Below are 13,549 nucleotides of genomic sequence, written 5' to 3'. Positions count from 1 at the left end.
ATAATATTGCATTATACACTATATAGCTATCATATGTTCTTCTTCGTCGGATTACTCTTGACAGACCAGACGTGGTCACGTCGAACTACGAACGATTCTACGCCAGTTATCCGTTGCTTCTCTGGCACATGTGTTGAGGGGAGTGTTGGTTAGGGCTTTGACCTGGTCTGTCCAGCGCATAGAGGAGCGTTCTCTTGACCTCTGCCGTTGACCCTTCCCTGAACAACAAGTCTCTCTATGGCATGCTCTCCACGTCGCGTGATATGTCCGAAGTATCTGAGGATACGGTCTCTGATTATAGATGAAAGTCTTCCTTTAGCTATCATACATACACTATACATAAAAATCTTGCGCTTTTTACTTTTTTACGCTCTGCAACGCCCCATAAGGAACTTCGTTAAAAAACTCCTTTTTTAAAGTCGGTTAGAAAAATAACCTGACAACCCTATTGCTTCAATGGAGTGTACGCACATATAGGTAATTATTTTATCAACAAGGCTTAGTTCCCGTACTGATACATATGTCTACTCTGTCTGAGGCATATCAATTCAAAAGTCTAGATACGGCCTTTCTATAAGTCATACAAATTTTCTCCCAATAATCCTTTTAACACGACTAGGCATTCGTCACAACGTGGTGATATTCGTCACATATTCTTTGAGCGCAAGCGATCAAATTGCTATAAAATATCTCCGCTGCTATTTTATCTTCACTTTTTATATTTCTACATCATATGAGCTGCGATTTAAGATCCATACATTGCTTAAGTACTAAAAGTTACGAGCAATAAATAAGCAATCTTATTTTACTACCCTCACAACGTTCATAACTCTTTAATTATTGTTATTTCATGCTGTTTCATTTGCGTAACTTAATTAGTAATGAAAGTTCAGTTGCTTCGTATTTTAGTGTTCAATGCGGTGATATACCATGGGGAAATGGTCCCAATGAGGAGGGACCCCTCTGAGGGTCGAATAGTTAATGGAATTCCAGTTCCTATGGAACAGTACCCTTCAGCTGTGAAGATTTTTAACGATGGAAACCTTTGCGCTGGCTCACTGCTAAATAGCTGGAGTATCTTGACTGCAGCCCATTGTTTTGATAATAATTTAGATGTTGATGAAATGATTATTGATGTTGGTAAGTTTTATGGTACTGCAAAAGTTTTTCTTGAAATTCCTATCCTTCAATCATAAAGTTATTAATGTATTGCGATTAACAAATTAAATTTGTAAACGATGCGGGACTCAAACCCGCGACCTCTCCGTTCCGTCCGAGCGCTCTTACTAACTGAGCCAACCGTTCATTTTGGTTACAAATGTAATATGTTTATTTAATTCCAGAAGTCAGGGGTATCACTTTAAAAATAAAATATTGCTATATAGTTTTCCGAACATGACATGATGGTATGCTGTTTATTATTATAGGGTCCAATAGAGAAAGTGGCCCTTTTATTACTAATGAGAAAATGTGACGTAATTAGCAAGATATTTACTTGAAAGTAAGTGTAATAGCCTAAACATATGTTCGGATTTGGTACGGGCGAACCATCGGACGCCGTCTCGGGGCCTACTCCTAAAATCGATATTCGATATATCGTGGCATTTGTCGTGTCGAATCCTTCTCTTAGTTACATCGTATTCAATGTCGAAACGATGATTGAACGAACGAAACATTATTCGATATTATCGGTCCTAACCCTATTCTTAGTTGAAAATTTCAGAGACGAATATTCGAATTTGACAAATAATCAAACGTCACTCTTACGATAATCTCAACGACACCTTCTAGGCTGTCGTTGCTATTATCGTTTCAAGTTGTATATATATATATATTTGCCATACAATATACATGCTTAATAAATATTATTAATTAATTCAACAGGATTTTTATACTACCAAGTAATTTAAGTCATTTTGTTGATCGTTTATGCGTAGAAAGTAATACAGATGGCCGCCTGAGAAATAGGAAGTCGACGAGAAGGGTTGAGTTACTTTTTTCACATTTTATTATCCGCATGTTTTGTATTATTTTTTCAATTTAAAATTGTCATCGCAAAAATTTATTAATTTTACCGTCCGGGCTGTACCGCATACGATGCCGAACCAATTAATGCAACGCGCCCGTCCGATGGTCCGGCCGTACCAAATCCGACCATGTGTTTAGGGTATTACGCCCTGCCCACTATAATGCAGTGCCGCTCAGGATACTTCATTTAAGGCGCGGTTATACCTCAATATACACAAAAGTTGATTTTTAATAGAGTCGATAATAACATAACGCAATTCAAAACCAAAGAGAAGATTAAAACATAATTTTAAATTTCTACATAAAACAATACAATCGCCTCCCCAAACAAGATACATAATAGATTTAAGGGTAAATGTATACACTTTTATAATAAAGTTCCAGCCACTATTCAGGCATTATCTATAAATAAATTTAAATGTTTTATAACAAAAAGGGGTCTGTCGTAAATCCTACTACTCCAGAGATGAATATCTAAGAGATCAGACAGCCTGGGACTAGATTATGATTATTTTATAGCAATAGCAATGACAGTAAAATATTGTATATTTCATTAAAAAGAGCGCGAAAAAAGAATGCTGGGAGAGTTTCTTGCGCCGCTTCTTCACTCAGAGCGCCATTTGTTTCCATAGTAGTATTTAGTATATTAGAAATGACATCAAAAATAATTCTAAAGGAATTAATTTTGAGAAAATAAATGCCAGAAGCTTGGCAGCATGACGAAGCCAGCCACATGAATAACCTTATGACTAACTAAATTCTCCTTTAAATTAAACTAGTCCATTTTGTTATAAATTTAAGCGGTTTAATAATAATCTAATAGTTTTTTCATATATATATACCCACATAAATGTAACATACATCATTACGTATATTATTAAACAGAAAACATTCGTATCTGTTAAACTTATTTTTTTTGTAGAGAAAGAAAATACATTTGCGTATTGAACAACCCAAAACAGGGCCCATATATCGGGATCGGGTGTACCGCCTAAAAAAGTGGCTTAGATAGCTTTTCGGCGAGGACGGACGCGGGCAACGTGGCCTAAAAGACGGTTCACTGGCGCGGAGAGTCACCCGACGGGACTCAAATCGCGGACCGGCTGTGTACTGGGGATCCTAATCTTATATTACGCAATTGCCATTCAACATTCTTGTATAGCGCGAAGGCTCGCTTCATTATCATCTTCATCATCATCATCAGCCGGAAAACTTCCACTGCTGGACAAAGGCCTCCCCCAAATATTTCCACGACGATCGGTCCTGCGCTGCCCTCATCCAACGTATTCCGGCGATCTTGACCAGATCGTTGGTCCATCTATGATGAATATGGATGTTTGTTTCCGAGTCATGGATGTTTAAATGTATTTATGTATGTTTATATGAATTTATGTATGTTTAAGTAAGTATATTGTATTAAATATATCATTGTCTTGTAACCCATAACGCAGGCTATATATGCTTAACTTGGGGCAAGATAATTTGTGTAAAAAGTGTATCAATATTATTATTATTATTTTTATTATTATTATCTTGTGGGGGGCCTGCAAACACTGCATCTTCCGGTACGTGGTCTCCATTCGAGGACTTTACTGCCCCAACGGCCATCTGTCCGTCGAACTATGTTCCCTGCCCATTGCCACTTCAGTATCGCAATCGTTTGGCCTATGTTCCTCCTCATTTCTGATTCGATCTCTGGGAAACTCCGAGCATAGCCCTCTCCATTGCCCTCTGAACGACCATGAGCTTTCTCATAACCGTGAGTCATCACTGGCAACACACACTGGTTGACAACCTTCTTCTTCAGAGAGAAGATGGCTCGCTTATCTGAGTGCAATTGTAGAGCTTACGATCCATGTCAGTCCGCGCCTTAACCTAAAATTCTGTGCGGCATCATAGTTGCGTTTGTCACTTTGACACATAATGCTATGTGTTCCAATAGCTCAGTAATTTCACTAACTTTAATCAAAACACATGCGCCCTTTAATCAAAACACAATAAATCTGGAGATTTAAAGAGATATTAAAATCTTTTGAGAGGAGAGTATGCCCTTGAATTGAAAGGCGCTATTGTCCGTTAGAAAATAGATTCAGTGGCAGGTGATTTCACAAGGTTGAATTTCGTGACGTTTAGTCCGGTGGTGAAAATCGGCTGCTGGTATTAACCTGAGCATCTCCTCTGAGCACTCCACATAACAAGGAGTGGAGTAAAAGATGTAGAAAGACCATTGACACAAAATAAACAATTAGACTGATAATCACGCTCAAAAATTGTCTGAAGAAAAACTCTGCCTACGCGTCTATTAGGCATAGCTTTCATTCAGTTGTGTTTCGACCGCGCTTTGAATACAACGCTACGCGGTGACAATGTCATCAGTGTAAACTGTCCAAATAAGAACATAACCAAACTTAAAAAGGATGGAGTGTCGCATTTCAAGTAAATGCCACTTTAAATTAATCCAAATAAAAAATTGTGTAACTATCTTGACTTTTTTAATCATTTTGCTAAACAATTACATTTCAATTGCTAAAAAAATGTTCTTGCCTCGTGTTCGCGTCCGTATCGCAAGTGACGTAGTGGTTCTACTTCTAACTTAAAGACTTTGAATATTACTGCCACGGAATAAGGTGCTAATTTGACTGAATGTTTTGATGATATCTGTATATGTTATTAGCCGTATGCCGTACATATAATAACGGGGCACTATTGTATGTACGGTGCTTTTTTTGTTCTTCAAATAAATAATAATAATAAACTTTATTAGCAACATAATTACACTGCAGGACATTTTAAGTCGTAGTTCACAAAGGAACCTTTAACTTTTTAAATAAGTAATTTCAACATAATGTGTAACAATAATAAAGAATAATTGATACAAACCTAGTGGAGTTTAAAAAGAAATATGAAAACAATAACAAAAAGGAGCAGTGCAATCACTTTAGTATTGCCAATCGGAGGCCCACTCAGTCAGTACAAATTCAAATTCAAATATTTTTATTCAAAATAGGATTTAAAATCACTTATTGAACATCAATAACTACCACCCATTCAAAAGAGACTGCCTCAGACCTGAGAAGAATGGGCGCAAGAAACTCAGCGGGCTTTTTTTTAATATAAAATATGGATTACAATGTGATATCGTACAATAAACATTTATAATTAAAGAGCCTGAGGGTGTTCGCTTTATTCCCAGTCCGTAGTGTCATCAAGAAAATCGTTTATACTATAATAACCTTTCCCACACAAACGTTTTTTAAGAATTATTCTTTTAAATTTCGTAACACATTTGTTTTGTACATTTTCTGGGATCATATTGTAGAAGCATATACGCGATGTATATGCTTCTACAATATGATCCCAGAAACTTACTGCAACAAAAGACTTACTAACTCGACCCAACCGAGTAGTAGGCATAACAAGTTTATGTTTGTTCCTCGTGTTAACATTATGAATGTCACAGTTTCTGTAAAATTCCTCAATGTGCTAATGAATTAGTTTATTTCTTTAATTTTTTCTCTTAATGATTCTTTAGGACCTAAGTTATAAATCGCAGGAATATACCATAGGACATAATACTATGAAAATAACTAAAGTATACTAATCTCGCCGTATCTATGTATGTATGTATGTCAGTTAACCGTCTAACTTTCTTAACCGCATATGCTGCAGAACTGATGGGGGCCCCACTGCAACTTGGAATCAAGAGTAATGCCAAGAAATACAGCAGATTCCACTGGTTTTACCACCTCTCCATTTTATAAATAAGTTAAGTCGAGTCGTCTGAAACTTGACACTGATTTTCAGTGGGCACCGTGTTTCGCAGCACGGACAACGACCACGACATACAAATACATTTATAGCTATACTTACATAATATTGTAAATATCCTTTTCTAATTCTGTTATAGGCGGACGGTACTTATACGATAAAGACGCGGTGTCATACGCAGTAGAAAAAGTAGTTGTTCACAATGATTACAACAAATACTTGCTGTTTGGATGTGACATTGCCATGGTGTTTGTGAAGACCCCCGTCAAGTTTAGCAACAGAACTAAGAAGGCTATATTGATCAACACAAATGCATTTATGAATGAGAAGCAAAACAATTTTGAAGCCACTGGATGGGGAATGACTAAGGTAAGACATGTTTATCCTACTTGAGGTTAAGAAGTAGACTCGTATAACGATTAAATGGTGGAATATTAGATTAGTATAGAATTGAATAATACTTATTTATCATAGAGAGCGACAATAACATAACACCACCAGTGGGAGGCTCCTTTGCACAGGATGCCTGCTAGACTATGCGTACCACATCGGCCGCGGCGCCTATTTCTGCCGTGAAGCAGTAATGTATAAACATTATTGACTGAAATTATTGGGCAAATGAGACCTAACATCTTACGTCTTTACGAACTGATGACTTCATGACGTTGACCAAGTGCTGTTACATTTTTTTTTTTTTTTGATAATAAGGAACGAGACGAGCGGGACGTTGCGCTGATGGTAATTGATACGCCGTCCCCATTACAATGCAGTGTCTCTCAGGATTCTTGAAAAACCCAAAAAATCTGTGCGACACTATAATTGCGCTTGTCACCTTGAGACATAAGATGTTAGGTCTCATTTGCCCAGTAATTTCACTAGCTACGGCGCCCATCAGACCGAAACACAATAATGCTTACACATTACTGCTTCAAGGCAGAAAAAGGCGCCGTTGTGGTACCCATAGTCTTGCCGGCATCCTGTACCCATAATCTAGCCTTGTATAATGGAGCCTCCCAGTGGTAAAAATCTTCTGAGACTTTTCATGTTTTTATCATCACTTATCATAATGCTATAAATAGGGCTATACATCCTTCTCGAAATAAACATTGTGCAGAATTATAAAGTTTGATAGTGAAGTGATATTTAGTAATACAAAACCAAATATTATACAATAATTAATTACAAAAAAATTAATTAGAACTTAATCTAGGAATAGGTACTCATACCAACTTAATTGCACCGAGAAATATCAAATCAAATCAAATCAAAATCACTTTACTCATGTAGGTCACGGAAATGACCCTTATGGACATAAATATTTTTCTTATTGAATCTACCGCTACTTCGTAAAGGGTTGAGCTAATGAGAAGAAGTAGCAAGAAACTCATTGCCACTCTTTTATATGAAGATTCAATTCATATTTCATTTCAATTACAATATAATATGTAAAATGATGCATACAAACATATCATACAATGATAAACTACTATTACCAGTGGGAGTGGGGCCAGTGGGGGCTCCTGTGCACCGGACGCCGGCTAGATTATGGGTACCTCTGTTTCTCAATCTTATCTATAATACTTCTGGCTGCACCCTGCATGCGTTGTAATTCCACGTTGAGTATAAAAAAATAATGAGAAATAACGAATCGAATCAATATTGTGTTCCGGTCTGAAGGGCGCCGTAGCTAGTGAAATTACTGGGCAAATGAGACCTAACATCTTATGTCTCAAGGTGACGAGCGCAATTGTAGTGCCGCTCAGAATTTTAGGGGGTTTTTCAAGAATCCTGAGCGGCACTGCATTGTAATGGGTTGGGCGTATCAATTACCATCAGCTGAACGTCCTGCTCATCTAGTCTCGTATTTTCATTAAAAAAAAACCGTTAAAAAAACATTATGTTAACTGTTACATATCTAATGAGATAATAATAGCAATTGCATTATAGTTAAACAAGACTGTATTGTAAAAACAGACTCTGAATTCACTGGTTATTTAATATAATATAATATTAAATATAATAATTAATAATATATCTATATATATAAAAATGAATTGCTGTTCGTTAGTCTGCAAAACTCGAGAACGGCTGGACCGATTTTGCTAATTTTGGTCTTGAATTATTTGTGGTAGTCCAGAGGAGGTATAAAAGGTGAATAAATATGAAAATGCTCGGAATTAAATAAAAACAACAATTTCGTTCAGATATCAAATTGAAAGAATAATTTAAAAAGAATAACTAATTTAAATTTTTATTATATTTTTTTAACTTTTTCTATATATATATATACTTAACTTTGCATAAGAGGTGTATTATATTCAATTAAACATACTCGCCGGGAACAATGATGTTGTCAATGTAGACTACAGCCACCGTCAGTCACTCAGAACGAAATTGATTAGGTTTCATTGCATAAAGGATAACGCCACAGCCTAGCTGTATGTTATAATATTATTATAATATTTATTTATTTACGGACACACCAACAGCATTACATACAAAACATTAAAATAATTATGTTCTTAAAGGTACATAATCTTGTATAAATGCCAGTTACTGGTGCGTACACCGGCCTCATTGGAAGATGCTAATTTAAATACAAAATAAAGTTCGACCTACAAATTTGACAGAAATGTGCGGTTAGTTTTTTTTTCAGACTTGTCACTGTGTCATGAATCAAAATCTTTTATGGACGCGGAAAATCGATTGTATTCAGAACACATCCTTGATAATGGAGAATGTTTAAGATCATTGGTACTACTTACGGGTTCAAGAAGTATGTTAATAATCGGATTTCGTGGATATCTGTACGGGATTTTGAAATTTATTTAATCCAGCAATTCACTGCACGCTGTCCTGATAACGCGCTTTTTGAGGAATGTTAGATCCAGTATTGTGCGACTATAGAGTGACATTTTAAAGTGTTTCAACCGATTACTGACTTATGAAAGATGCCGTAACTATGATATGCTAAGTATATAGTAAAGGATCGTTGTAAAGGCATAAAAAGGCAGGCATAAAAGACATTTATTTTCTCAAAATTGATTCCTTTAGAATTCTTTTTGATGTCATTTCTAATAACTACTAGATACTACTACCGCTTCGGAAACAAAGTAGTCTCTCTACACGTTGAGAGGGTGCGGCGTATTGGATTGTAATATTATTAAATGTGCCGTTGGATGGATTGATTGATGATTTATTTGATATAAAACATTGCTGTGCCCTTGCAGGGCGTCACATATTGTGTACCCATCTAATGTACCCACCCTTTTGTAAAAATGTGATCTGCATCAAATATTTTATATTTTGATTTGATTTGGATTTGCTTTTGAAAAAAAGAAGCCCACTGTGTTTTTTGCGCAGGTTCTTCTCAGGTCTGAGGCATTAATTTCCGAAGGGGTGGGTAGTACTTGACTTTCATTATGTGATTTCATATCCTATCTACAGGGTGGCGCAATAGAACGTGCATATTGCATCATCTTTTTTCGCGGAGTAGAAAGAAAGGAAGTCTGCATCGTTGGGTAGGCGGGCTCATGGAGTTTTAGTCACTATAAGTCACTTCGACGGGAAGTGTCGCGCATTTTGCGTGCGCGCATTTTACGAGAACTCTCGTTCAAACATCGTTACTAGGCGTTTATATTGTTCTGAATATGGACTACAGCAAATTAGTGAAGCTCCAAGTGCTAATTTAATTAAAATATGGGTACAGCGTTTTGAAGAGACTGGTTCAACGTTTAAACCACAAGCACAAGGTCGTCCAAGAACATCTAGGACCGACGACAATATTGAGAGAGTTATGCAGTGTGTACGAGGAGATCCACAAATAGATAGAGAAGAGATAGAGAAGATCCACTCGCAAGAGATCGTCTGTCTTACACTTATCGAGACGAAGTTTGCAACGAATTTTAAACTTGGATCTTAAACTGCATCCTTACAAGCTGCAGTTAACACAAGAATTGAAAAAGTCTGACTTTGGAGCAAGGCTCGCATTTGCTAATGAAATGCTTAATCGATTTTCCAATTTTGTCAATATCCTTTTCTCAGATGAGGCCCACTTCCATATCGATGGGTTCGTAAACCGTCAAAATTGTCGTAACTGGAATAGTGAGAATCCCAAACTCAAGCACCAGAAACCACTGCATAGTCCTAAAGTGACAGTATGGGCAGCAATCTCTGGTAGAGGAATAATTGGACCGTTTTTCTTTGAAAATGCGCTGGGGCAAAACGTCACTGTTAACGAACTGTACCGAACGCTATGTTGCGATATTGCAAGTTTTTTTGGCTCCAGAGCTTGAAAATTCAAGAATAGTGACTTGGACTTGGTTTCAACAAGACGGTGCTACCTGTCACACATCAAATGACTCCATGGCGGTTGTGAAACAGATGTTCCCTGGCAGACTGATTTCGAAAAGAGGTGATATCCCATGGCCCCCACGTAGTCCAGACGTGGCGCCTCCTGACTTTTTTTTGTGGGGATACCTCAAGAACAAAGTCTACAGCAATAATCCGAAAAACATCGATCAACTCAAGGAGAATATCCGTGGTGAAATGGCAGCAATTACACCAGCATTACTGAAGAAAGTTTTCAATAACTTCCGTTTGCGATTAGAGGAGTATCGTCGTAGAGAGGGTCATCATTTAGACGATGTTATTTTAAAAAAATAAACTTCAGTTATTTCTTAATAATACCTCAGTTTTATTTTAACTATACCTTTTGTATTTATTTTTTAATCAATATTTTAAATATCCACGTTCTATTGCGCCACCCTGTATATATATAAAAATGAATTGCTGTTCGTTAGTCTCGCTAAAACTCGAGAACGGCTGGACCGATTTGGCTAATTTTGGTCTTGAATTATTTGTGGAAATCCAGGGAAGGTTTAAAAGGTGAATAAATATGAAAGTGTTCGGAATTAAATAAAAACAACAATTTTGTTTTTCCTTTGATGTGTCCCCCGTCGTCCGATATTTGTTTTGTATGGACATATTTTCTATGAGAGAATTTATTGACGCACGGTTTGACAGTTCTGCTGTGAAACAATTTTAATACAACAACAGGGTACATATTTTACGAAATAATTCTTGATGGTATGAATAAATTATTGACAAATTAATAAAAAGCATTATTTTATTTATTATATACAGAACAACGTGTGTCGGGTCAACTAGTTTTGAATAAAAATATTTGAACTTGTTGTAAATGATGCTGATTTAAGGTGCACCAAATAATATAATACAAGAGCTAGTTTGAGTTTAAAAATAGTTCGTGTTATTTTTTTCGTAAAATTTTTAATTATGACGTTGTTTTAGTATATGGGCTCCATATCTGATTTGGGACTTTTGAAAACAGAATTGCAATTCGTATCTAAGAAAAAATGTGAGGCCATGCACAATTCCAAGTTTACAAAGGATATGTTTTGTTTGTACGGCGATGGACATCGAGACACCTGTATGGGGGACTCAGGTGGTGGCATCATATGGAACGGGTATTTAACTGTCAAAGTCAAAGTTTTTATTTGCATTTTTTTTTTTATGGAATAGGAGGACAAACGAGCGTACGGGTCACCTGGTGTTAAGTGATCACCGCCGCCCACACTCTCCTGCAACACCAGAGGAACCACAAGAGCGTTGCCGGCCTTTAAGGAAGGTGTACGCGCTTTTCTTGAAGGTACCCATGTCGTATCGTCCCGGAAACACCGCACACGGAAGCTCATTCCACAGCTTCGTGGTACGAGGAAGAAAGCTCCTTGAAAACCGCACTGTGGAGGACCGCCACACATCCAGATGGTGGGGCTGAAATCCTAACTTGTGGCGTGTTGTGCGAAGGTGGAATTCGGCGGCAGGAATCAGGTTGAACAGCTCTTCGGAACACTCCCCGTGATAGATGCATAAACATGTTAGATTGATGTTACATAAATATTATAAGGTACATGTTTGCCACATTTATGACGTGCAAATTTTATAAAATACATTTCTAAATCATTAGTAACAATAATATCAATTTAACAAAAGATTAGTAGCAGTATTATATAGTCAAGTTTTTAGTTGAAAATATTCGTCTAATGAATATAAGCAGTTTTCATTAAGGTATATTTTCAATTTAGATGAGAAATTCCTTTTTGACGATACCTCTCTTATTCTTTTTATACTGGCAAAACTAGTTACTTTCAATATGACCGAAATATGCTTTTTATAGGAAATAATATAAGCATCATTATCAGTACGGCTATTCTGAAAATTAGCCACTAAAAGCAAACATTTTAGAAAATGTAATTATGGTATGACATTTCAGTTTAATTTGCATGTATAGATTAATCAATATTTAATATTATTAGAATATTTATTGAATTAGGCGTTACTTTGCGGAAATCCATAATTATACAAATGGTTTAAGTTTTCTTTAGTGTTAAATCCGCCAATATTCAATCTGGCAAAAGACAATTGTCTCGTTCCAGATTTTGGCGAGAAACACGTGTCGAATTGTTTTAAAAACAAATTTTGGCGGAATTAACACTAAAGAAAACTTAAATCATTTGTATATTATTAGAATAACAAATAATCATTTTTTTATTGACTCTATACAGGGTATATATAACTACAGCCTTAAGGTGGAGGTGCAATGTTACCATGATTCTGAATACATTGGCATTGAAAATTTCCAAAATAATAAAATAATGTGATGCACTTCTTTTTAATTTTTATTAAGAATAAAAATACAATGCATTCCATTGTTTAATCAAAGTTTATCTAATTATCTTTATTTATTAATAAAGAAGAAAGAAAGAAGTCTATAAAATTATATAAAAACCATGGAGCAGAAATGTATTTCACAGCAAACGGCCTTAGAAACATTTTACAAGTGACAGTGTGTACTCCAAACTACGATGCAGTATTCTAAGATTGGTTGAATGAAATTTAAATTCTTTGGTATTTCTAATAATTAAACCAATTACTCAAAAGGCTTTTTTGACTATGTTGAGTATATGTTTGTAAAATTTGATTTTGTTTTCAAAATGTAATGCAAGTTATTTAAATTCAGTTATATTCAATAGGCCTGGAGCATTTATAGTATACGTATTAATTGCAATATCACCAAAAGAGTTTCACCCTAGTATAGAAGATGTATTACTTGCTCAGAGGCACGCGCTTGAAGAACATTGCCAGTACATATTTAAAATTATTAAAAAAAATTACAAATTCTACTTACAGAATGGTGGCCGGTATCGTATCCCACGGAGAAGGCTGTGCAAAAAAAGATAAACCAAGTATTAACGTAAATGTGTTCTACTTCCGAAAATGGATTGAAAAAACTATAGAGAAGTTTATCGACGACTACTGTAAAAATAGAGCAACGGTTTAGTAATAGTCTAAATATATCAAGGCAATGAAATCTCGAATCTGATAACGTGTGCAAACACGCTCAATTAAAATATATATTTTTGTTTGTTTTTTATTTAATTAAACATTACCTCAGCTGCCTGATAGTGGTGGTTGAATAAACAAATCCAAATATTTATTTTGTCTGACTGCCTTTATGGAAATTTTTACACATCTAGAATTGCTCTCGTGTCTGTTCTGGTACACCCACTGGGAGCTGATACTGATCAACTCAATCAATCAAGCAGACATTGGAAATCTCGTTGCATAGAGGCGTCATTTTATTTATTTCTAGTGAATAATAATGATAATGTATTAATTTGCATAAAATATAGTATACCAAGGTGTTATAATTCTATTGTGTTTCTTGTACCAG

At 35.8% G+C, this 13,549-nt stretch overlaps 1 protein-coding gene and 1 long non-coding RNA gene across 2 annotated transcripts in view; one reads left to right on the top strand and one right to left on the bottom strand.

Moving 5' to 3' along the window:
• LOC126969228 (monocarboxylate transporter 12) overlaps positions 1 to 13,141 on the bottom strand; it is a 65,885-nt gene extending 52,744 nt beyond the window's left edge. The window contains exon 1 of the mRNA XM_050814573.1: positions 13,004 to 13,141. The gene's annotated coding sequence lies outside the window, so the exon portion shown is untranslated. The remainder of the gene's footprint in view (positions 1 to 13,003) is intronic.
• LOC126969283 (uncharacterized) lies at positions 850 to 13,140 on the top strand. Its single transcript, XR_007730362.1, has 4 exons — positions 850 to 1,140; positions 5,936 to 6,165; positions 11,107 to 11,282; positions 13,006 to 13,140. It is a non-coding gene; the product is annotated as an uncharacterized LOC126969283 (long non-coding RNA).
• Positions 13,142 to 13,549: the final 408 nt, after the last annotated feature.

The sequence above is a fragment of the Leptidea sinapis genome, chromosome 17 (genome assembly GCF_905404315.1).
Source record: "Leptidea sinapis chromosome 17, ilLepSina1.1, whole genome shotgun sequence".
In the NCBI taxonomy this organism is placed as follows: domain Eukaryota; kingdom Metazoa; phylum Arthropoda; class Insecta; order Lepidoptera; family Pieridae; genus Leptidea; species Leptidea sinapis.
Note: the sequence above shows the minus strand (reverse complement) of the source record. Positions and strands in the feature narration are given on the sequence as shown.